Consider the following 23,090-nt stretch of genomic DNA (forward strand, 5'->3'; position numbering starts at 1 on the left):
AGCTACATAACTCCGCCATTGCAGTATGGAAACAGACATAGGCAATCTGTAACCGATGGGTGTGGCTGTATTCCAACAAAATTTTACTTACAAAAATAAATGGGATGCTGCATGGACTTGGATCCTGGCTATTAATTTGCTAAACCTGGTTCTGGGTAACTGGAATATACAAATGAAACAAAACATACAAATATTCTGACGTCACAGATCTTACATTATGTAAACGTTTATCTATGAACAGCATGATTTGATGGCCCTTCACCAATCATTCATTAAGTGGATATTGGGGAATTGTGCAGATATTATGCTGTGATTGGCTAATGATTCAGTGGTAAACAAAAAAGATTTGGTTCCTGCCCTAATAAAGCTCTTGATCTAATAAAGATGACAGACAATAAAGCACATAAAAATAATAATTACAGTCTGTTAAAATTGATAAGAAAATAAAACTGTTAACATGGTTATCAATGGATAATGAAATGTGTGAGTTTCTTTTTTTCTTCTACTATTTGAAATTTTTGTAATAAGCATGTATTATCATTTCAAAAACAATAAAACTACTCTCAAAAAGTTGTAAGTAATGGAAAAGGATAAAAGCTTCATTTGTATTTTCTTTTGAACATGTAATCCTAAAGGATTTAGAACAGTGGATGATCTCTACATTTTTTACAGTAGTGATTCCAGTTGTCTTTGAAACCATCTGCCTAGAATAAAAAGTCTTACTATTCTCTAAAGAAATAAACAAGCCAAAATCCTTGTCTTTGGTATATGGATGAGGGGTTTAGTGAGGGACAGACTCTAATTCTTCTCCATTCATTCATTAATTTCAAGTTTAAAGCAAAGAGCTGATGGAAGTATAGGATAGCAATAATCCCAAAGACTTCAACCTTTAAAAATATTGGTTCTGAGGAGCTGAGGCTGGGGCTGGAGCTCAGTGGCAGAGCACTTAACCTAGCATGTGTGAGGCACTGGGTTTGATCCTTGGCATCACATAAAAAACTAAACAAATAGGGCATGTTGTCCATCTAGAATTATTTAAAAAAAAATTAAATACTGGTTCTGAAATTTTTCTTTTCATTTTCATTTTAAAATGGAATGTATAATTAAAAAAAATAAATAAAGGTATTTTACTCAAAAAAGGTCTGGCCTGTGCCTTGTTTTGATCTTTGCTTATGGGAAATAATCTATGTCACATATGAGAATGGAACTGGCCACACCTGACAATCAGGTTGGGAGCTGACGGTGCCAAAAACACCAACCATGCGACACAGGGTAGGAAATGGGATCACCCAACCTGGTGACTGACTTCAACACATGACAATCCACCAATCACACCTATGTAATGAAGCCTCAATAAAAACTCTGGATGCCAAAACTCATGTGGGCAATTCCTGATTGGTGCGTCATCACATTTGAAACCAAGAGGGCAATGAGTTCTGAGGTAAATAAAATCTTCCTGCTTGCAACCCTCAAACACTGCCCTATGGATCTCTTCCTTTGGCTGATTTTAACTTGCACTCTTTCCCTGTGACAAACCATAAGAATAGGTATTGTCGGTCTGAGTGAGGTCTATGAGTCTTTCTGAGGCAGGAAGATAAATTTCCTATAGGCAGCCAGGTAGGTTAAGGGCCTTGGAGAAGGAAAGGAAGGGAGGGGGACATCACCCCAACCTGAAAGGAGACATCAGGTCTGGAGGACATCCTATGAATCACTACTCCCTGACAGCTTTAACCACAGTGCCTTCTTCTGGGTTAGAACACCTGTTTGTGTTCCTCACAGCTTCAACCAGAACAGCTCTTCCTTAGTTCCCTTGCTCCTACCCCTAGCAATGGCCAGCCACAAAGTAGGCCCCAACCCAAAGTGCTTCCTCTCCCCAACAGATGTGTCAAACCACAAGGTTGGACCTATCCTCTTAATTATGTAAATTAAGGATTGAAGTTATGTACTTCAGATTGGCTTTCTAAACTCAGAGCTTAGAAAATTTGGTTAGTTCATGATACTAGCATCCCTCACCCCACCAATCACCTACGCTTAGATATCAGATATGCCTTTAAAAATCCCTAGTCAATAGACACCCATTGGTGTCCCTCTCTTGGGAATCCACTCCTTCAGGAACTCTGTTTTCTTCCTTTTACCCTAATAAATTCTTGCCGCAGCCTGGCTGGGCACAAAATCACGAGCCACCACACACCTTGTAGATTCAAACAGCAACTCTTTATTCTCGAACTGTCACAGGCACTCTACACGCACGTTCTGGGAAAATCCACACACTCCACCCGGCTCTGCATACCAAATACCCTCTGAATCCTGTGAGAACTCAAGGAGCAGGATACGCCTTATTCCCAGCAGGATCCACCTTAAACCTGGAACCGCCCTATCCCCAGCAGGATAAACCCTAAACCTGGACCCACCCTAATCCAGCAGGATCCTCCCTAAACCCGGATCCACACTGGTCCTTGAGCAGGGTCACCTTTCTCAAACATTCATGCAATGTCACTGCAAATGACCTGGGTCCAAGGCAAGCCCATTTCCACAATGGAGAGTCCTCCCTCTAAGCAACATTGGGTAGGCTGACAAGGAAATTGCCATGCGTCATTCCTACTTGACTATGGCTCTCAGCAAATCCTGTTACTTTGCTCTCACCCTTGTGTCCATGAATTTTATTCCTAAAATTTGTGAGACAAAGAACCTGACTGCCAAATGCCTTGTTATATTTCTAGGGAATTATGGAACCAGAGTTTGTCCTTGACTCTGAGTTCCAGTACCTTGCACTTGCACTATGGGAAACTCCTGAACTTGTAATTGCCACAGAAGTGAGGGTAAAATAAGTTTTCCTCATCAGAGTCTGTCAATAAAGTAAACATTTTTTAAAATTTTTCTTTAAAAAGAATAGGAAGAAGAAGAAGAAGAAGAAGAAGAAGAAGAAGAAGAAGAAGAAGAAGACGACGGCGGCGGGGGGGGTGGTGGTGGTGGTGATGGTGGTACTGAGGGTGATCCTTTGGAGAACTGTGCCCTCAGAACTTGTAGATGGCTGGCTCCAAGCAGGGAGCATTAAAAGGAAAAAAAGAGAAGACAAAGTGTGGGTGAAATTTCAACTCTCAAATTTGCCATAACACTTCATGCTCTGGCCCTTTTCCTCCTGCTGCTGCTTCTGGATCCAAATGTCACAGGTTAACAGAAGGAATAACTGCACAGGATCCTAACAAACATATGTCCTCAGGGCACATTTACAAACATTTTAATTCTTTAACTGCTTTAGAAAAATGTATACTATATTTTTTTTCTCCTCTAATATATAAAAGGCAAATAAAGATTCAAATCCTCTAATCAAGGAATTTCCTTGATGCAATCAGCACAAACTTTGCAAAAATATTTGGCCAACAGCTTTTTGGTGAGTCAGAGAAAAATGTTTCAATTAAGTTTTCTGATTTAGTCTTTTCAAACAAAAAACGGCTCCTAGAAAAACAGGGTCTAGACACATTCTATTTTTTCAAAAGAACCACAAAAACTCCACCTTTGTGAATATTTAGATGTGTGTGAGAGTCTGTATTTGGATTAATAAAGACCCTGGTTAGTTACCACTACTCCTAGGGGAAACCTTGGGCTCCACCTTGGGCTTTCACAATGGAATCCTTTAGTCCATTTATCTTTAAGGTATAAAAACTTGAGACAATCCCTAAAGCTTAGTCTAACATTTCCTCAGATATTTCCTGAGTGATTCCAGCAGTCAAATGTGCGTGTCTCATAAATCCTAGGTGATCCAACCCACTGTGTCAAAAATTGATCCAGGTAAATTAACACCATGCACCTCAACAACAACTAAGGCTGGAACGCAAATGTATTTCCTTCTTGCTCGCATTTTACCTACATAAGTCATTTGTCATTCATTTTAAGGACTTGAATTCAGAATGGATTCAACCTCTAAAAACTCAAGTCTAGTTCTGAGCTTGTCCTTGACTCTGAGTTCCAGTACCTTGCACTTGAAAAGATCAGGTGCAATTCAATTATGAAGTCGTGTCTGACTTTTTGAAGTGTAAATCCACTGCACTTGAAAATGGCAAGTGTAAAATCCATTCTTAAAAAGCACTTGACATTTTCACATACAGCTTTACAGCCATGGAAATGTGAGAAGGCTCACAAGATATGGCCAAGAGTAGCTTTAAAAAAATGATAAAGAAAAAAAAGTTCTAATATTTGATCAGAAGGAAAGTCTAATTTTTAAGCTCTATGTTTTGGCTAAAAAAAATTATAATTTATTTAATAGCTCTGCTTTGTAAAACTCATATCTATGAGCTGATTATTTTGTTGTTGGGAAGCGGTGGGAAGGGGTGGGGAGTGGGGGGGACTCTGGATGTCTTTCTCCTCACAAGGACTTCATGTATTTGTTCTCTCCTTACATTCTGAAATCATCATATAGATCAGGAGTAGGCAAACTTTGCCCATAAAGGACCATACAATAAAGTTTTGGTTTTGTGGACTATCTGGTCTTCATCAACTCTGTTGCTACAGCATGAAAGCAACCCTTGGTAAATATACGCAAATAAATGGACTCTTCTGTGTTTCAATTAAAACTATAATTATGGACACTTAAACGTGAATTTCATATAATATTAAGTACCATAAAATATTATTCTTTTGTTGATTATTCTGTAAGGGTCCAGCGAAGCGTCGGAGAAAGAGACCACCAAGTGACCACTCATGCAATTGGCAGAAGGGGATTTATTGATCTAGCATGCTAGGGCTCCGTGCCCACTCAAGAAGGGAGAACAGCCCAGAGCCCCGAGCAGGGGCTGAGCACTGCTTAAGTACACTTTTTTTGGGAGGGCGGGGATTTTACATACATCACAGTCTCCTTTAACAAATCATCATACACCGCGGGAAAATCAAGCAACAACTCCTAAACATGATTAGTTCATTCATTGGCGGGAACAAGTCAGGCGGGAGTGATAGGTCAGTTCTAAACGGGGTACACATTCAAACTGTATGGTTTAGGCCCTGCAAGGCCTACGTGCGAGATCACACAGAGCCCTGAATTATTAAACAACCAAGCAGTCAGGTGGAATATTTACTGGGCAGTTCCAAGCATTGTCTTAACAGCTACAGGGATTTCAGGTTTTGCAGGTAGCATAGAAACCTAACAATACCTAATCCTTTACATTTTAACTCAGACTTTGCAGCTTAGAAACTTTACAATACCCGGTCTTTTACCCTTTAACTTTTATGCTTTAACTTCAATTTCTTTTACCCTTACAATTCTTTAACCATTTAAAGAAATAAAAGCCATTCTTACTTGGTGGGCTGTACAAAAACAGGCTGTGGGCTGGATTTGGCCCCAGGCTCATAGTTTGTCAACCTCTGGTATTGATGGCAAAAGTAATTTACCAAAATAAAGCATACATGGCAGAGCACGTGTTCTGAAGTTTTACACATTTTATGGAAAAGATCTATAGGGGATCCTCAATGTCTCTGAGCATAAGGAAACCAGCAAGTCCATCGGATTCCATAAGTGGTTCAATAGGCTGGTTATCCTGCTGGAGTCATCCTGTCAATCAATGCTCTGGTCCACCCTGCCCGTCACTCATCACCTAGGAGCCCCAGCCCCACCCAAGAATCATCCTCACACCAGATACACCACCTGGAGATATGTTAGAAACTTAAGATCTCAGGTTCTGATCCCAAACTTTCTAAACCAAAGTCTGCTTTTTGTTGGAAGACAGATCCAAAAGGTCAGATATTACATGACACTGTGCATATAAAATATTGAGAAAAGGTAAATCCACAGAGACAGAAAGCAGATTGGTGGCTGTCAGGGGCTGGGTGGGGAGAGAGGAAGAGCAAATGATGGCCTAATGGGGTTGGAGTCTCCTTGATGAAGCAGATGGAGATGATAGCTGGGCAACACTGAAAATAAATTAAGTGCCACTGAATCAGACCCTTTAAATGGTTAATGATTAATTTTATGTTATGTGAATGTTACCACAATTTTTTAAATGCAAAAAATTAAATTGGATTTTAAGATCTCCAGGTGATTCATAATGACATTAGAGTTTGAGAAACAACCTGTATCAAGGCTCAGGAATTTTCCATCTGGCTCATAGAAACACTGAGTTTTCAACATAAAAGAGCAAAACTCCACTCGCTGATGCTAATGCCTACATTATCATAATATTAATGGTTATCTAAATATTGTTGATACATTTTATTAAACCCTTGGCATATGAATTGTTAACATAGTATCACTTTTAAACTCCTTTTCCCAGATTTGTTTTTACATATTCAACAGGGAAATTGCTAATGCCAAAGAGATATCAAATATCTTTCACCCATTAAATTCGAGTTTATGCGATTCTTTTCTTGTTCCAACAACTGCTCCCTAGCACCACCTATTTCTTCCTATTACTTATTCAACTACAACATTCTTTATTTTTTTTTAACTTTCCCAGATTAACTCTCCAGATGAAGTGCTACCTACTTGATATTCAGTATATATTTTCTAGTGACAGCTTTATGGTACAATTAAATTTCATACATTTTTTCAGCCTTCCCTGAATATGCATTAGAAAGCCAACCATCATAATTCTAAACCAATTGGCTTGATTTGCTTATTTAAACCCACATCTCACAGGCCTGCCACATTTCCACATGATCCATCCCCATCTGCACTCCATCCACCTGCCCAAAGTTATCGATTGTGCTGACAGTGAAGGAAACCGTGGAGCATTAACAGTCAAAATATAATTTCCATTAGAAATCACTTTAGAAAGCATTCTGAACTTTAATATGTCTAACGGTAGTGGTGCCAGTTTAAACCAGGTCACGGAAGAAACTGAAAACTGATTATCACCAGTAGACTGGACCTGAGCTTTTTAAAAGTATCATCAAAATTTGGCATATAAGAAATTGTTATCACAACTTAGCATTTAAGAAAAAAATCCTGATGTTTAGATGGACTAAGTAACTTAATAAGGCTCATTTGGATGCAAAAATAAATGAGCATCAAGTTAACATTAACTTTTAATGCTTGCCATTTTATGTTAATTCATATTTTTAAATTATGGCTGATTCTTTGCAATCAGTCTATGGCTAATTATATCTCCAACATGTAAATCTGATGGAGTGCTGGGACCAAAGAACAACAAAAAATATCCAACAAAGACCTTGGAAGCTCAGAACTGTCAATCCATTAACTGATAAAATCCCAGTCTGCAGAAAACAAAACGAAGCTCTCAACTACTGTCACTACTGTCTCAAAAATCAAAGCTAGGTCTGTTTAACCATGGAAACCATATTGATGCACCCTATTTGCAGATGTTTCTACTGATTTTTTTCTTTGTAACTGATGGCTCTATACTGTGTTAGGTAGATGCAGACTGGACTTTTAGGAAATCTACAAAATTGAAAACATGTAAATAAGAAGAAACATGCAGTTAAATACAGTCTACCAACACCAAGAGTCTACACAATCTTCAACACCAGATGAAAAGATACTCAGAGCCAACTATATTAATTATAATAAATTCTAAGCACACAACCTTATCAAGAAACTAAAATTCTAAGAATACAAAAAAAATATCTACCATTTAATGAGACTCTTTCCTCAGCCAGGAACTTTGTAAATTCTATTTGCCTCACTTAGTCTCTACAGTAACCATTCATGAGAAAACTGAAAGCCATTTGATCAAAGTTACTAAGCTAGGAAATGACCCATGATAGTGTTTGACTTGGGAGTTTGGTAGATCTGGATTGTTCAAATCTGGATGCACTTAACAAATACTCAGGAATCCACTAATCACCACCTGTAAAAATCCAATTTGTTTTGTTTGTGAAGACAGTGAGACCCATAGAGGGTAAGCAACTTGTCTGAGTTAACACAGCCAACTAGTTGCAAATCCAAGACCAGACCCCAGATTCTCTGTCAACTGAGTCACCATCTGTCCTCCACATCAAGTCAACGGAGCTTGAAAGTGCCTGTGAATCATCAGGGGCTCTTGTTACAGTTCTGATTATATATTTCATATAAAAAGTTTATTATTTGCCTGTAGGTTTTGAGTCAATAAGCCTTGGATGGCCCTGAGAGCTTTTGTGTAAACATGTCTTCAATTCTCTCAGGTCTATCCCTAGGAGGAGAATTGCTGGATCATATGACAACTCTAACTTGAAGCAACTGCCAGGCTGTTTTCTAAAACATCTGCTTTTTTTTTTTTTGCATTTCCATCAGCAGTATAGGAGGGATTGCAACCCTTCACCAGGAGTCTGTTGCTTGCATTTTACCCCTAACCTGGAAAGTTATGAAGTTGTTTCTAACTTGAACAAAATGATTATGAAAGGAGATTCTAGGAGATTCCACCTTACCCTCAGGAGCCACAGTCTCCCCTTGTTTTCTCCAGAGATACACAAAAGCTGGGATGTAGAAGGGAAAAAAAACCCCACCCATCACTGATAGATTCATCAGACACCCTAAGGGAACTGACTCAGGTTGATTTACAGTGTAGACCTATCAGGATTTCAACTCACCCACTCCCCTAATCCTCCCCTTCTCTGCACCACCCAAGTGTTCCCCTTTCTCATTCCTTAGGCTAGCACTCTTTCACATGGGAAAGAACCAAGTCTTTCTTATTTACTCTGCATGAGTTTGTTGTTTGACAGCCAGGTACTGATCTAGACTCGTCCAGGGATTCTCAAGGATCTTAAACAGCTTGGATTGAAAGGCTGGGTTGATTTGCCATATCAGTTAAAATTCTTTCATATTAAATCAAAATTCTGTGCATTTATCAACAAATATAAATGATACAAAACCACTTTGTATTTGAGAAGGGAAAAAAAGAGAATGAAAAAAAAAAGGAGACACAGATTCCTTCAGTCAGGGGCAAGGGCAGTCTGTTAAAAGGTAACAAAAAATGGAAAGTGGAGAAACAGAGAACTTCGGAACATTCCATATATGGCCCAGGGGTGGCTGTTGGCCTATATCTGGGCAGGGCTGAGAGCCACTCAGCTCAGAAGTTATTTTTTTGTCCTGCCAATGCCTAGAGGCAGTTCTGCCTGGCTTGATTTATGAAGGAGATTGGAGCATATTTTTTTTTCTTTGCAACACTGCCTCTTTCCCCAAGGATTTGTTAATTGAGGTATCACCTCTCAAGAATCATTGAGTAAAACTAATATATTACATTGCATGTTTCTGATTTCCACCAGGGCAATTACTTCACGAAGTGTCTGAAAGGGAAGACCGCGCTCTTGAGCATGTCAAATAGGAAGCAGTTTATTCAAGACCAAATGGGAAGAGGTTGATTTCCCTAATTTGCACACTGGAATTAGACTTTATTTCATTTCTTTAACCTATTTCTAGAAATGAAATCATAAATTCCTCCTGACAGATCAGCACAGATTAGTTTTAAGTGCTCATAATTCAGTTATCTTTGGGTCGTCCGACCAAAGAAGTCTATCACGTGACTTTGTAACACCCCAAATGGAACACTTAACCCTTTTTAGTATTTGGGGATAGTTATTGTCTAAAATTATTAAACAACCTAATATAAATCCCAGAGCTTCCTAGACTCTTAGCAGCGGGGGAAAGTAGAAATAAGGACCTTCAGCATTTCCCTGTTTCTGAAAGTCCAAGACAAATCAGATAATACATCTGCACGAGCCAAAAGCAACCAGAGAAAGCTTCACTCTTGATGCAATTGTGTCAACTTTACATTCCTCAGATAGTAAGACTCACAATTATGTGTTGATGGTGATGATTAATTTTTTTAAAAAAAAAACTAGTCATTGCTTAATAAAGTCATTTTATAGACAAAACCTGAGTCCATGAGAGAGGTGTCAATTACTAAATAGGTCCCTGGAATTTGAAAAGTCTGGAGAAACCTGGAATACACTCTAGAACATCAGAAAGTTCTGTTCCTTTAGCAGCTATTGCTTGGAGCTCAAGACTCTTCAGTCATCTGTGTTCCTGGCTTCCCCCTCACCCCCAACCACTGCCACCTGGGACCTAGAATGAAATACACCTGAGAGAGGAGGTTTCCCAAGAAGGTCCTTTTGGTGGATTAAACAATCCAAATATATTGTTGATGTATTTTCTTGGAAACAACAGTTTAGATGTAATCTTTGGATATCAGCAGCAATTATTTTCTCTCTGTTCTCTGGAGGGGCTCTTGCCCAGCATGGATACCTACGGAAATCTAAATGGGCATCCCTGCTTCAGGGAAGGTCTGAACAAGGGCACCTCAGGTTAGCATAGTCCTTCTCTACTGGGAAGTTTGAAGAAGGACCAAGTTAATGAACCTTCCTAATTAAGCCTTAACCAAATGACTGTCACCATTGGTTAGAAGTGAATTCTAAATCGAACCAGTCTCATAAAAAAATTAAACTTAAATGTATATTGAGATCAAAGGGAAGTAGGAGAGATAGGCCATTCCCTCCATACTGAAGGCAAGTGAACAAGTTGTTTGTACTTTTCTTGTCAAGAATGGCAGTGAAAATGATAGCAATGCACAAAGCAAGAAGTTCATTAATACATTTTCCCCACCACCATCACCAAAATTGTAATGTGTCATTAAAAAAAAAAAAATCTCCGCAAGCTAGAGATTTCCTCTCACACGGGGTAGTAAGCAACAAAAACAAACTCCCCTGATCAGCCTCAGCTACACCATGTCCAGAACAGCAGCTCTCCCTCCAGCTCAGGTAGGGCCTCTGCAGGGCCAAACACAACAGAAAAGATGGGATGCTATGTTTTGCTTTGTTTTGGGTTGGTAACTACAGCAACCACTAGCCCATACCAATGTGTTATTCATATCCTAAATGTTTTTATTTATTTTTCTTTATTCCATAGGCAATGAAAAGTCACAAAAGTTTTCTAAGCAAGCAAATGGCATTCTCAAACTTGAGTGCAGGAAGATAACTCTGTCAGCTGTGTGAAGGATAAATGGGATGATGGAAAGGTTAGACAGATAAGGAGCTTCTTGCACAAGACAGTGCCAGACCAAACCAGGGTGAAGACAGAAAGGGCAAGGGGTGAAAGATAAAAGTAACACTGCAAAAAATAAAAATCACTAGCAGCTCCTGATGGGAAGGGAGGATGGGGAAGATAGAAACAATGCTAAGGAAATGGCTAGAGGAGAAAGACATAGATTGATGAGTGGTAAAGTAAGAATATATTCTGTAGTGGTTTCACAGATGCTTATGAGTCCCTGCCTCTAAGCCCCAGTGAAGGATGAATGTGCCCTAGAACCTGTCAATGGCTGGGCTGCTACCTGCCTCCAATCCAAAGGGAAGAGAGAAGCCACTGGACTTTACACAGTACAGAAAGTACTGATTTGGAGAAAGTTCTCTGGGATCTAAGTCCCTGCACCCTTCCCCACCATTCCTGTGTGACCTAGGAAAAATTACTAACATTTTCCTGAGCCAATGCTTCCTCCTCCAAAGATGAGAATGATATCCCTGGTAGGACTGTTGTAGAAATAAACAGTCTTATGCTGTGTGGCACTCATGCAAACTGGGCATGCATCAGGGGCCTAATAACCAGTAATGTGTGTCATCAGCCACACAAATGTTCCTACACTGGGAACATTTCCCAGATAACACCTGACTTTCCCAAGGTTGGGCAGTAAATCAGTAATAAAACCAGAACTCCATATCAATGTGTCTGAAGAAATCGACCCCCTAAGCTGACATTGCAGGGTCTATATCATGATCTTCTGGTAGAGATTTTCTCAGAGCACAAGAAAAGGTAACATGACATCATAGTATCAATGTGAGCCTTCCACAACTCAGTTGTAACATTGTTGCTACTCTGTAGCATAGAAATAAAATGCCTAAAATAGAATAGAAATATGTATTACCTCTTATGGCAAACAAAGAACTGAAGTGGCAACCCCCATCTTGGATGTTTCTTTCTCCTTTTATTGTTTTAATCTCTGTGCACGGCTCCTGCTCACAGTAATCATGCTTGCTCAACTGCTGTGGTGAGAACTTGAGCTATCTGTGGAAGGGGGAAGGATCTGGGCTGCTTGAGCAAGAAAGTCTTAAAACCTGGGCGTCTGTACTGTATAAAAGATTCTGAGAACAAAGAACTGTGCTAAGAATTTCGAGTTTGTTCTCCCCTGGGTCCGCTAGTGTAAAATAAAGTTTGAGTTCTCCTATTCTCTGAGTGCCTCTTGCTGCATCTCAACCAGTCTACTTCCCACTACAATGTTACTGCACGCCCTGCCCACCTCTGATTCCATCCTTTCCTTTTGCACAGTACTTATATTATGCCCCAGTAAACTAACATCTTCCTAACTTCACCTCCTCCCCGGTAAGACCCACCTGGCACATCTATCCTACTGCAGTAGTTCTCAAAGTGTAGTCTCCAGTCCAGGAAACCACATCTCCTGGGAGCCTATTAGAAATGCAGATTCTTGTGGCCCATCACTTGGAATTTTACCAGCCCAGCAATGGCAATGAGGCAGTATGAGTTCAGCCTGGGCAACACAGCAAGACCTGCTTCTAGAAAACCAAAACAAACAAAGAAGCAAGGGGTGTGGGGGGACTCCTGCAGCCCCCTATTTCAGCAAGAGTTCACAGTACCTCATAACCTCTACAGTAAAATCAATCACCGATTTGGAGTCTGCACAAGGCATTGCCAGCGCCCTCTGCAGACCACAGATAGAAAGAGAAATAAATCTAACTTTTGCCATCAGCAAAATCCTGCCTCAACCACAGGAGCTCTCTTCATAGCTGACACACTGGTTGCACCCAGTCTGTGGTCTCCAAGCCCAGTGCCCCAGCAGCCTAGCCACTCTATTGCAAGCAACAGAATCAATGCAGTGAATTTAACCACAAGGTCACAATCAGAGTTTGAACTGTTAAAGTACAACATTTGACATTCACATCGCCAACCGCTTTCTATAGCATCTCCCCACGTTTGATTTGTCAGGGCTCACAACATGCCTGGTGCTTCATAGGATGTGGATTCAGACATTGACCTCATACAGCTCTTAACTTCTGCATTTATAATATTCCCAGCTGAGGAGCACCAGCTAGCTCTTCAGATATCTCCTGCTCTGTCCCACCCTGGTGCTGATGCTCAGGCTCTTGGGCCCCTCCTTGTAATGGTTCAGATGGATTCTGTTATTAAAGCTTCCTCCTTAATTACTGACATACGTGCAATTCAAGTTACTTTCTTGCAATTATGTTATTCAGCAATAATTGGATTTCTAGTTTTAATTGGGCCCTAAATTAGCGATAGCTTTCGTGAAAGCCATTAACAGTGATTTCTAACCACAGTTTTTGCTGCTTTTTGAGTACATTGTATTTCAAACAGAATGATTCACCAGTAGTAGGAGTCACAGTTGTGGTGAACCCTTACACGGGATCCTGCTAATGATTACAAGTTGGGTGCCATTCTGTAGTAACTAAACATTAGCTGCAAGTGCTATCCATTGAACATGGCTGTGTCACAGGGGAGGCAGCCTGCCACCGAGGCCTAGGGCTCACAGTTTGGTGTGGGATAAAGATTCAGCCATGTGACCAGATATTTAGCTCAGTTAAGTGGGGAAGAGAATATTTGTTACCCCCTACAGATGAACACTTGAAAATAATACAAAATAAAAGAAAACCAAACTATTCTTGAAAGGTATTAAAGTCAAACCTTTGTTGAACTTACAGAAAGCATAATTCATTGCTATTTTCCTTTCCTAAAGGGACTGTTTATTCAATTCAGCCCAACAAATATCTGCTGAGTGTCAGCTACACACTAGCAATTGCAAAGGACACTAAGCTAGTAAGAGACAATATAGTGGTGTACTTCACAGCATGAGCTTTTGAGTCAGGCCACCTGGGATTAGCAGGTTAACTCTGCTAATTCCTGGCCGTGCAACCTTAGGCAAATTACTCACTCTCTGTGGTTGTTTCCTATTTGTAAATTTATCACATGGTTGTTGTATGGATGAAATGAGTTACAGTAGTCCCCATTTATCCACTGGGGATATATTCCAAGACCCCCAATGGATACCTGAAACCATGTATAGTACCAAACCCTAAGTATCCTGTTTTTTCCTATATACATATCTATGATAAAATTTAATTTAGAAATTAGGTACAACTAATAATAAAATCAAATAACTATAATAATATACCCTAATAAAAGTTATTTTAGGGCTGGGGTTGTGGCTCAGTGGTAGAGTGCTTGCCTAGCACACGTGAGGTCCTGGGTTCAATCCTCAGCACCACATAAAAATGAAGTAAAGATATTGTGTTCACCTACAATTAAAAATAAATAAATAAAATAAATATTTTTTTAAAAAAAGTTATTTTAAATTTATGAATTTTTATTTCTGGGATTTCTTCATATGATATTTTCAGATTGTAACTGAACCCATGGAAAGGAAAACCACTGCGTAGGGGGAAACTACGGTATCACATGTAACAGACTTTTTAAAGTACCTAGCCCATGGTAAGCACTTATGGAACCCTAGTTTTATTATTTTAGTTCAATCTGAGGAGGACTCTGTGTTGTCCATCTCTGTATTCCCTAGCAACCAGAATAGTGACTGAGAGATGGCAAGTGCTCAATAGGTGTTTTTTATCTCAAAGGGAAATCCAAGACTATTGGAAGTGCCCTCAGAGAGAAGGGATTTAAAGGAGAGAGGATTTTATCTAGTATGGGTTGTATTGATCAGGATCTTGGTAGGAAACAGATGGCACATTCAAACAGGATAATAGAGGAGCACTCATGAAATAAGCATCTACAAAGGTGTACAGCAGAGTAAGAAAAGCATCCAGAGATGGTGGAGCACCACAGGGGTGGCGACAGCAGAGAAGGAATATCACCTCTGAGCTGAAGGGGCCTGAGAGAGCTGTGGAGAGAGACTCTGACAGGAGCCAAGGCCACGGCTTTCAGAGAGGGGCACTATCCTGCACACCTACTCACACAGAGGGTGACAGCTAAAACACACCCTGACCTCCCTCTCATCCCGATGCCCAAACCCGATTGGAAGCAGTCAATGATTCTGTACTATTGCATAAAATAATAAAATCTGAACACACATGCAATAATACAAATAATTTTCAAGTGGTAATAAATGAAAAAAAATCTATATCTACAACAATGTGAAATTTAAAAATCAGTGATTTCTATGGTTCACAACATTTCTTGAGGTTTGATGCCTACATTTGTACTCAAAGAAAATGCTAAGTTTCAGCTAGAAGTTAATCAAAACAAAGATGTAGCTTTTCCCCATCCAAGCTCATGGACTCCCTGAATGAAGCACCCCTGGGCTGGCCCTGACATGCCTTTTCCATCTCCCGAGTAGCAGAGGCTACGGAACACCTACTTACATGCAACATAAATGAGATAGTCATAGATAGATTATGGAGACTTCTCATGAGTCTATAATCAGTCTTCATAAAGTTCATTCATTCAGCAAATATGTATTGAGAGTGTACTATATGCCAAGCACTGATCTAGATACTGGGGATACACCAGTGAACAAAAAAAGACTAGGAAAAAATTCTTTGCTCCCATGAAGTTTAGATTCTGGGAGGTAGGTAGAGGGTTGGAGAAGAGGTCAGAAAACAAGCAAAAATAAATGATATCACATGATAGGAGATGATAAGTGATCTAAAAATATATACAAAGAACATTTTAAGTAGTATAGGGAACCAGAGGAAACTTGTAATTTTAAATGGTATAATCAGGGTAAAGAAGATGAACTCAAAACCGGGTGCAGTGGCACATGCCTATAATCCCAGCAGCTCGGGAGGCTGAGACAGGAGGATCACAAGTTCAAAGCCAGCCTCAGCAATGTGGAGGCACTAAGCAACTCAGTGAGACCCTATCTCTAAATAAAATAGAAAATAGGGCTGGGGATGTGGCTCAGTGGCCAAGTGCCCCTGAGTTTAATCCCTGGTACCCCACCCCGCAAAAAAGAAGATGAAGTCAAAGACTTGAAGGAAGTGAAATCAGTCATAGCTTTCAAACAAATCCTTTCACCCAAAGCAGCACTGTTCTTCTTGTCGGTAGGTGGCGCCGCATAATGGAAGCAGCACAAGAGTGGATTCTAGAATCCTTGTCTTCTCCCTGCCAGGTGACCCTTTCTGGACTTGGTTTCTTCATCTGTGAAAGGAGAGGGTTGGGCTGGGTCAACCATTACAGACCTGTGAGAGCCCACCCTAGGTGATGGGGGCCATGGGGGTCCTGGAGAGAGATGACACCAGAGACTAAGCAGGCAAAGATCTGAGTCACTTTCCCACCTTCAATCCTCCACCTGTTTTATACAATGGGGCTACACATCAGATTTCGTTTGAAAATCATTTTCCTACAAACCAAAGAAAAAGAGTCTAAAAACCATTAAATAGTGATTATAGGGATTTTTTTCTTTTAAATAATTGTCATCATCCAAAAGAAACATGATGCCAATATTATATGCCAATGTTATATGCCACTGCCTTTGATTCTCCACTACTCACAGCTGGCCACCATTTCACTACTTCTCTTGGTTCTATTTCATTACCCTCCACACAGAGGTGTTTATAGTGATGATAATGAGTTTCAAAACAAATCTAATGAAATGTGCATTTTCTTAGGATTGTGAGTTCCCAGAATAAACAAGCATTGATTCAAGGAATCAAATCACACAGATACCAGGAGCAGAGGCTGCCCAAGAAGGTAAACTGTATATAAAACATGCATCTCCTAGCCCTTCCTGCCCCAAACATCCCCACCAGAATGCCTCACTAATGCATACTAGGTTTATTTCATCAAGAAATTGTCCAATCACTCCCATTTAAAGGAGTCTTCCAACTTACACACACACACACACACACACACACACACATGCTCACCTGGAGGAATTTTCTAATAGGCCATAGATCCTCACTACAGAGTCCCATTCAGTCAGATGTCAGACATGGCATAGCCACATAACTGATTATATTGCTCTCCCCATAAATATTCTACCACCAAGGAAGAGATTTACGATATTGTATCTTCAGTTCAATTTTCAGAACGATTTACAGCTCACACACATCCAAAAACTTATTACCAACCGCATTATTTGAAAACAAAGCGATAACTTGCTATCCTCTGAGAGGACCAAGGGAGCCTTCAGCAGTGCCTTCTATCTATCTCAGCACTATCTCTGCCACTCCTATTACTATAATATATATAACAAACATCTTAAGTGAAATTACAAAGCACACATGCTACACGGCAGGCAGTAGTCTATTAAGTGAGAAGCCTTCGGAGGATCACATATTTGTCTTCAAAGTGGAGACCTTGACAAGACTTTTCAAGTAACAGGGAGGCCTGAAGCACAGATTGTACGGAGAAGCAATGAGCCCTCAGAACACACTCCTGATGACAACAGCTGGCTCTGGAATCATGACACCCAAGCTCAGAGGCTGCATTCTGTCCTTAATGGGCTACATCCACCTGGCTTTGTGGTTTAGCTCCCGTCCCTGCTAGACCAGTGAGACCTTGCATCATGTCCCTAAGCCCCCCGCCATGCATTAGAACCCTAAAGGGAACTTGCAAAGAATATACTAACCCCTGGCCCCATATTTAGCAACTCTGATTTAATTGATATAGGGTAGAATCTTGACATCAGACTCAAAACCACCCCTGCCCCACCACATGGACTCTCTGCCCACCCCCAGATTATTCTAATATACAGTAGAGTTGAGAACCTCGGACTTCGTGACCCAGAGCTTGAGTTTCCTCAGCTGTGAGCTGTACATCACAGGCACTCTACCTATTGTATGAAAGTATGCCCAGTTTGGCTCCTTAACCATCACAGCACACACTAGCACCTGGCACACTTCAGTAAGTCAATAAATAGGTGTCAATTAACCAGCATATAAACACCAAGTTCTGGTAAGTGGCAGGTAATTTCATTATTCAAAATGCCTTTTAAAACCTTTGGACTTTGTTTTCACTTCCTATCTCCGTACCATCTCTGCCACTCCACAACACCGTTCATATTCAACTCTTGCTCTTCAATCACAAAGCTATTGTTTCCTTCCTGCACCATTTTTTATTGCATTGTCCCAAAATAGGGAGAACTTTAAATTAGATACAAGGAAAGAGTAGATACCAACACCCAGTATTAGCATATACCCTTTTACCATCAAATATTTTTCCATGTTCTGTGTCAGTGCTACATTGCAGAAGAAACACTCCTCATTTCTATTTGCATTCCTCATTTAGTGAGAACATTCTTTTCCCCATGACTAACTTCACACCGTCGTGGAAAAGGGAAATTATGTCCCTAAGTTCAACATTCTTATAAACACTCAATAAAGTTATATCTGTTTGTAGAAGTGACATCACAGAATTTTTTAAAATGTCATATTTCATTTTTGTTCCAACTGTTCCAACTAAGTCCTTTGCCATCCCAGTAGGAGTGGGACAGCAGTCCTATCTCCACATGAAATGGACCTCGCTATAGCACATACAATACAATCATTCTGTCCCCTTTCATTGACTGGTGCTGGAAGCTGCACAATCAATCCCACTGGGGAAGAGCCCTGATGTTCTGTGCAGATAATGAGGAGAGAGAGTTGGTACCCACAACCTCGGGCCAGGGATGACAAATGGGCACAAGTGCAGACTTGGCCCCAGGGTAAGTCCATAGAAAGACTCCAAGGCTGAGTGATCCCCAGGGGATTACACACACACACACACACACACACACACACACACACACACTCTAAAGGGGAGTTTTGAGAAAGTAGCCAGTGGCATGATCCTCACAATTAATCAAGCCACTTAACTGAGATTCACCTCTAATTCTCCTCCCCCTTCTCAGTCCAAATTCCTCTCCACCTCACTCAGGTGGCATTGCAAGTCACTTATACTAAATCTTCCTTTTAAAACCAGATGTTTCGTTGTCACGATTTAAAACTTTTGAGTTCCCCCAGATTTGGTCCCTCTGAAAGCCAACTTCAGACTGCTCTTTAAAACATGAATAATTTTCACCCCCTCAGCCAATCGGGTCGGCCTCTGCCACATTCTTTTGAGGTGTGTGTTCCCCCAGGATGGCTTCCAATGCTCGTGTCTTTGAAAAATATCTGTAATAAAAATTCAAATACATTCAAAAATGAACATAAATAAAACATAATTTCCTCCAAATGATTTATAAAATACTAAAGCATCCACTTCCCTGTCTTCTGCCTGTCAAGAGCGGTGTGGTGTGTCTCCTTGGGGTGGTGGAGCTGCCCCAGTTTCCCCTCAGCCTTCTCCACAGGCTGGATCCGGGCGCTGCCTTGACAACAGAGAACACCCTGAAGCCTGCCAGTGCTCCTGCACTGAGGTTTCCCTGTATCCATCAAGGCTTCAGCATGAATTTTATCCGTGGAGAGATGGTAGAGCTCTCTATTTCCTCCTTAAAGGGCTCTCATTTTAAGGAAAATGCTGCAATGTAAGGATTGTCAGAATGGCAACAAGTGGGGCAGAGGATGACAATTTATTCCATGGGTTCTTACATCAGCCCTGTCTTAGTGAGAGGCACTGTGGGGCAAGTCCCCTCCTCCACCCATCACAGCCTTCATCCACAACCTGACATCCCCAGTCCTGCCTGTGTAGCAACAGAGACAGTAGAGTGAGTCCAAGAAAGGGCTGGCATGCAGGGAGTCTCCTGGAGGGTGGTGTGAGAAAGCACAGGTTGTAGGGGGCCAATCCAGAGTTCCTGGTTCAGCAGGTCTGGGGCAGAACCTGAGAATCTGCATGTCTAAGAAGTTCCTCAGTGATGCTGATGTTACCAGACTGGGACCAATTCATCTAGGTTCTCAGGAACCAAGCCTTTCTTGGAACTGAGGTGGGGAAGCAGTTGTGCTCAAGGACTACGCAAAATGTACCAGACCCAATCACATCACTCAAGGGCTACCTCTTTCCCAGAGCATTCTATACACACACACACACACACATTGCAGGAAGATGCGGAGCATAATAGAAATAATCCAAAATGAATTAGATACATGACGCTTCCCCTTAAACAACTTACAGACTAGTGGAGAAATAAGCACAAGAATAAATAACTAACGAACAATGTGAAAAGTGAAAAGTACTTTAGAGGAAACATATATCAAAGACTGGGAGAGCATCTGGACTCGGCCTAGGGTTAAGAAAGTCTTCCAAAAGGAGGAAAAGGCTGACAGATAGCTCAGTGGTAGAGTGCTTGCCTGGCATGCACAAGGCCCTGGGTTTGAACCCCAGCACCACCAAAAAAAAAAAAAAAAAAGTGCCACCGGACCCAGAACTTGAAGGGTGAATAGGAGTAGAAAAGATGAAGTAGAGAAAATAATCAACAGAGCCAATATAAAAAACAGCTGAGAGCCTGGTACTCCCAATAAATCAATTAATTTCATGTGTACTCAAGAGAATGTTTACAGATCCTGTATATAGTGCCTAAATACCAGGTCAGAGCTGTGTTTGCATGAGACCCAGCTTACTATTCTTCTGGAATCATAACTGGGCTCCTGTGCAGTTCCATGAAGCTATTTGTATCCTCCAAAGCCATCCTGGAGTTTTAGAAAGATTTGGCCACAGAAATCAAACAGATTCCATAAATTGGCTGAGAAATTGAGACACAACACAGAGACCTGCTCAACAAGCTGCTATTTGGAGGGTACTACGGGGTAAGATCCGCCCAAGACCCACAAATGTCACACAGGGCAGACCCTGGCAGGAATTTTTAGCACTGGGCCATATGATCAGGAATGTGTGCCCAGCAGCCATGTCAATGTTCTGCTGATAATGATGAGGCTGTGGAGACTGGTTTGATGTGTAGCCACTGAATAGGACCCAACCAGGAGCCAAGTGCATATAATGAGAAAAAGTAATAAGATAGTTACTGCACTGATATAAATTTTGCAGTCACAAGCTGAGACATAAAAAAAGAAGAAGAAGAACTTAAAAAATTGCCTATCTTAGTTGTTTTCCTACCTTAGTTTGAAACCCTATTTTACCTGAAGCAGAAAATTTAGTCTTGTCACTTTCAGGAAATTTTAATCAATTCTCCCCCTCTGCTTTAACTTTTTTCCCCTAGAGATTCCTTCAGTTGTGGAGGTTCAAGCAGCACCCATTGAGAGACAGAATTTTACCGTGACAATGTGCCTTGGTAACATGCTGTATCCACTGGTAACACACCTGGCTGGATTTTTGTGCTCTGCAGGCACTAACCACACTGCAGCTGCTGCTGACTGTGCATGCAGGCTCTGTGCTACTCTCTGGGCCCCAGGGCCATGCTGGTCACCTGGATCCTTTTTGTGTGGATGTCAAGGCTTCTCTGGTCTCTTGGCCACTCCCAATCTCAAGGGTACAGAAATCTTTAGTCTCCTGCACTACCTCAGGTAACTACTAAGTGAAAGAGCTAGGACTCTCACTCAGGTCTGGAGGACACCAAAATCTCTTCCATTATAGCATTTCCCAGTGAAAGGTCTTTATTCAGGCTGTTTTCCATTTTTCCATTGATGACAGTGGGCTGTCATCTCTTCCCTGTCAACACAAATCACTCTGCCATTTTTAATCTACTGGGGACCCCACTGAGGCAGGGAGTTCTGGGTCTAAGGGGCTTTCTGCTTTCTCACATTTCACCTAGACAACAAAGCACAAACATCTTTGCTCCAGAATTTCACCCAGATTCAGCTAGGCTTTCCCTTGTCTAACCTCTGCCAGAGACACATCCAGGAGATGCAGGTTCCCTCCTCCAGCACTAGCCACCATGGTAATAGCTCCTCCCGCAATCCACCTCCTGCTACCAACTAATTGATTTTTTTTTTTTAACCAGGGATTGAACTCAAAAGTACTTAACCACTGAGCAACATCCCAAGCCCTTTTTTATTTTTTATTTTATTTTTTTAAAGAGAGAGAGAGAGAAAGAGAGAGAAAAAAATTTTTTAATATTTATTTTTTAGTTCTCGGTGGACACAACATCTTTATTTTATTTTTATGTGGCGCTGAAGATCGAACCCAGCGCCCAGTGGATGCCAGGCGAACGCACTAACGCTTGAGCCACATCCCCAGCCCTTTTATTTTTTATTTTGAGACAGTGTCTCACTAAATTGCTTATAGCCTCACTAAGATGCTGAGGCTGACTCTGAACTTGCAATCCTCCTGCCTCAGCCTCCTGAGTTGCTGAGATTATAGGCGTGGGCCACCAAGCCCTACCTGACTGATTCTTTATCTCTTTTTGAGCAGTAAAATCTGTTACTTAAAAAAAAAAAAAAAAAAAAAAAGAAAGAAGATTTCAACTACCTCCAAATCTCCAAATTACTTGGATCACATATCGTGATCATTTGTTTATCAAATATTCATTGAGAATCATCTACTGTGTCAAATATATTCTAGGTACTTTCACTAAATAAAGAAATAAAATATTAAAAAATCTCTATACTCATGAAGCTTACACACTGGAAGAAAGAAATAAATTATAAACAATAAATATAATATTGTATTATTTTAATATGTTATATATACTGTAAGATGGTATGTGTATAGATGACTACATGGTATGTTAGAAGATGATACATACTATGGAAAAAGAATCTCAATGTTGGCACCAAATGCAAATCAACATAGCAGACTGTGGGGCAAGAGGCAGTCCTGCCATTGGCATTTTTGAAATTTCCCCAAGCAGTTTCAATGTTCAGACAGACTCAAGAACCACTGCCTTTGTCCATGAGAATTGCCACTATTGCTTCTCTTGTTTTATTCATTTATTCATTAATATATTCAATAAGTATTTAGTGAGCACCTACAATTTTCCAGGGCTATTTTAAACATTGGGATCCAGGGGAACAAAGAGACAAAGTCCTTGCTTTTATGCTGGTCCCATACCTGAACATCATCTCATTTAACTCTCAGAATACACACATGCGGCGATCATTACTATCGCCATTTTCCAGGTGAGGAAGCTGAGCCTCAGTCAAGATAAGAAACAACAACCTCTGTAAAGGCCCTATCTCCAAATACAGTCACAATCTTTGGTACTGGGGGCTTGGACTTTGACATACAAAACTTGCCCAAAGTCATACAATTACTAAATGACAGAGCTAGGACTCACGCCCGGGGCCGGGGGATTCAACTCACCTCTTCATCATAGCATTTCCCATTG

This window comes from Marmota marmota, unplaced genomic scaffold (genome assembly GCF_001458135.2).
Source record: "Marmota marmota marmota unplaced genomic scaffold, marMar, whole genome shotgun sequence".
In the NCBI taxonomy this organism is placed as follows: Eukaryota; Metazoa; Chordata; class Mammalia; order Rodentia; family Sciuridae; genus Marmota; species Marmota marmota.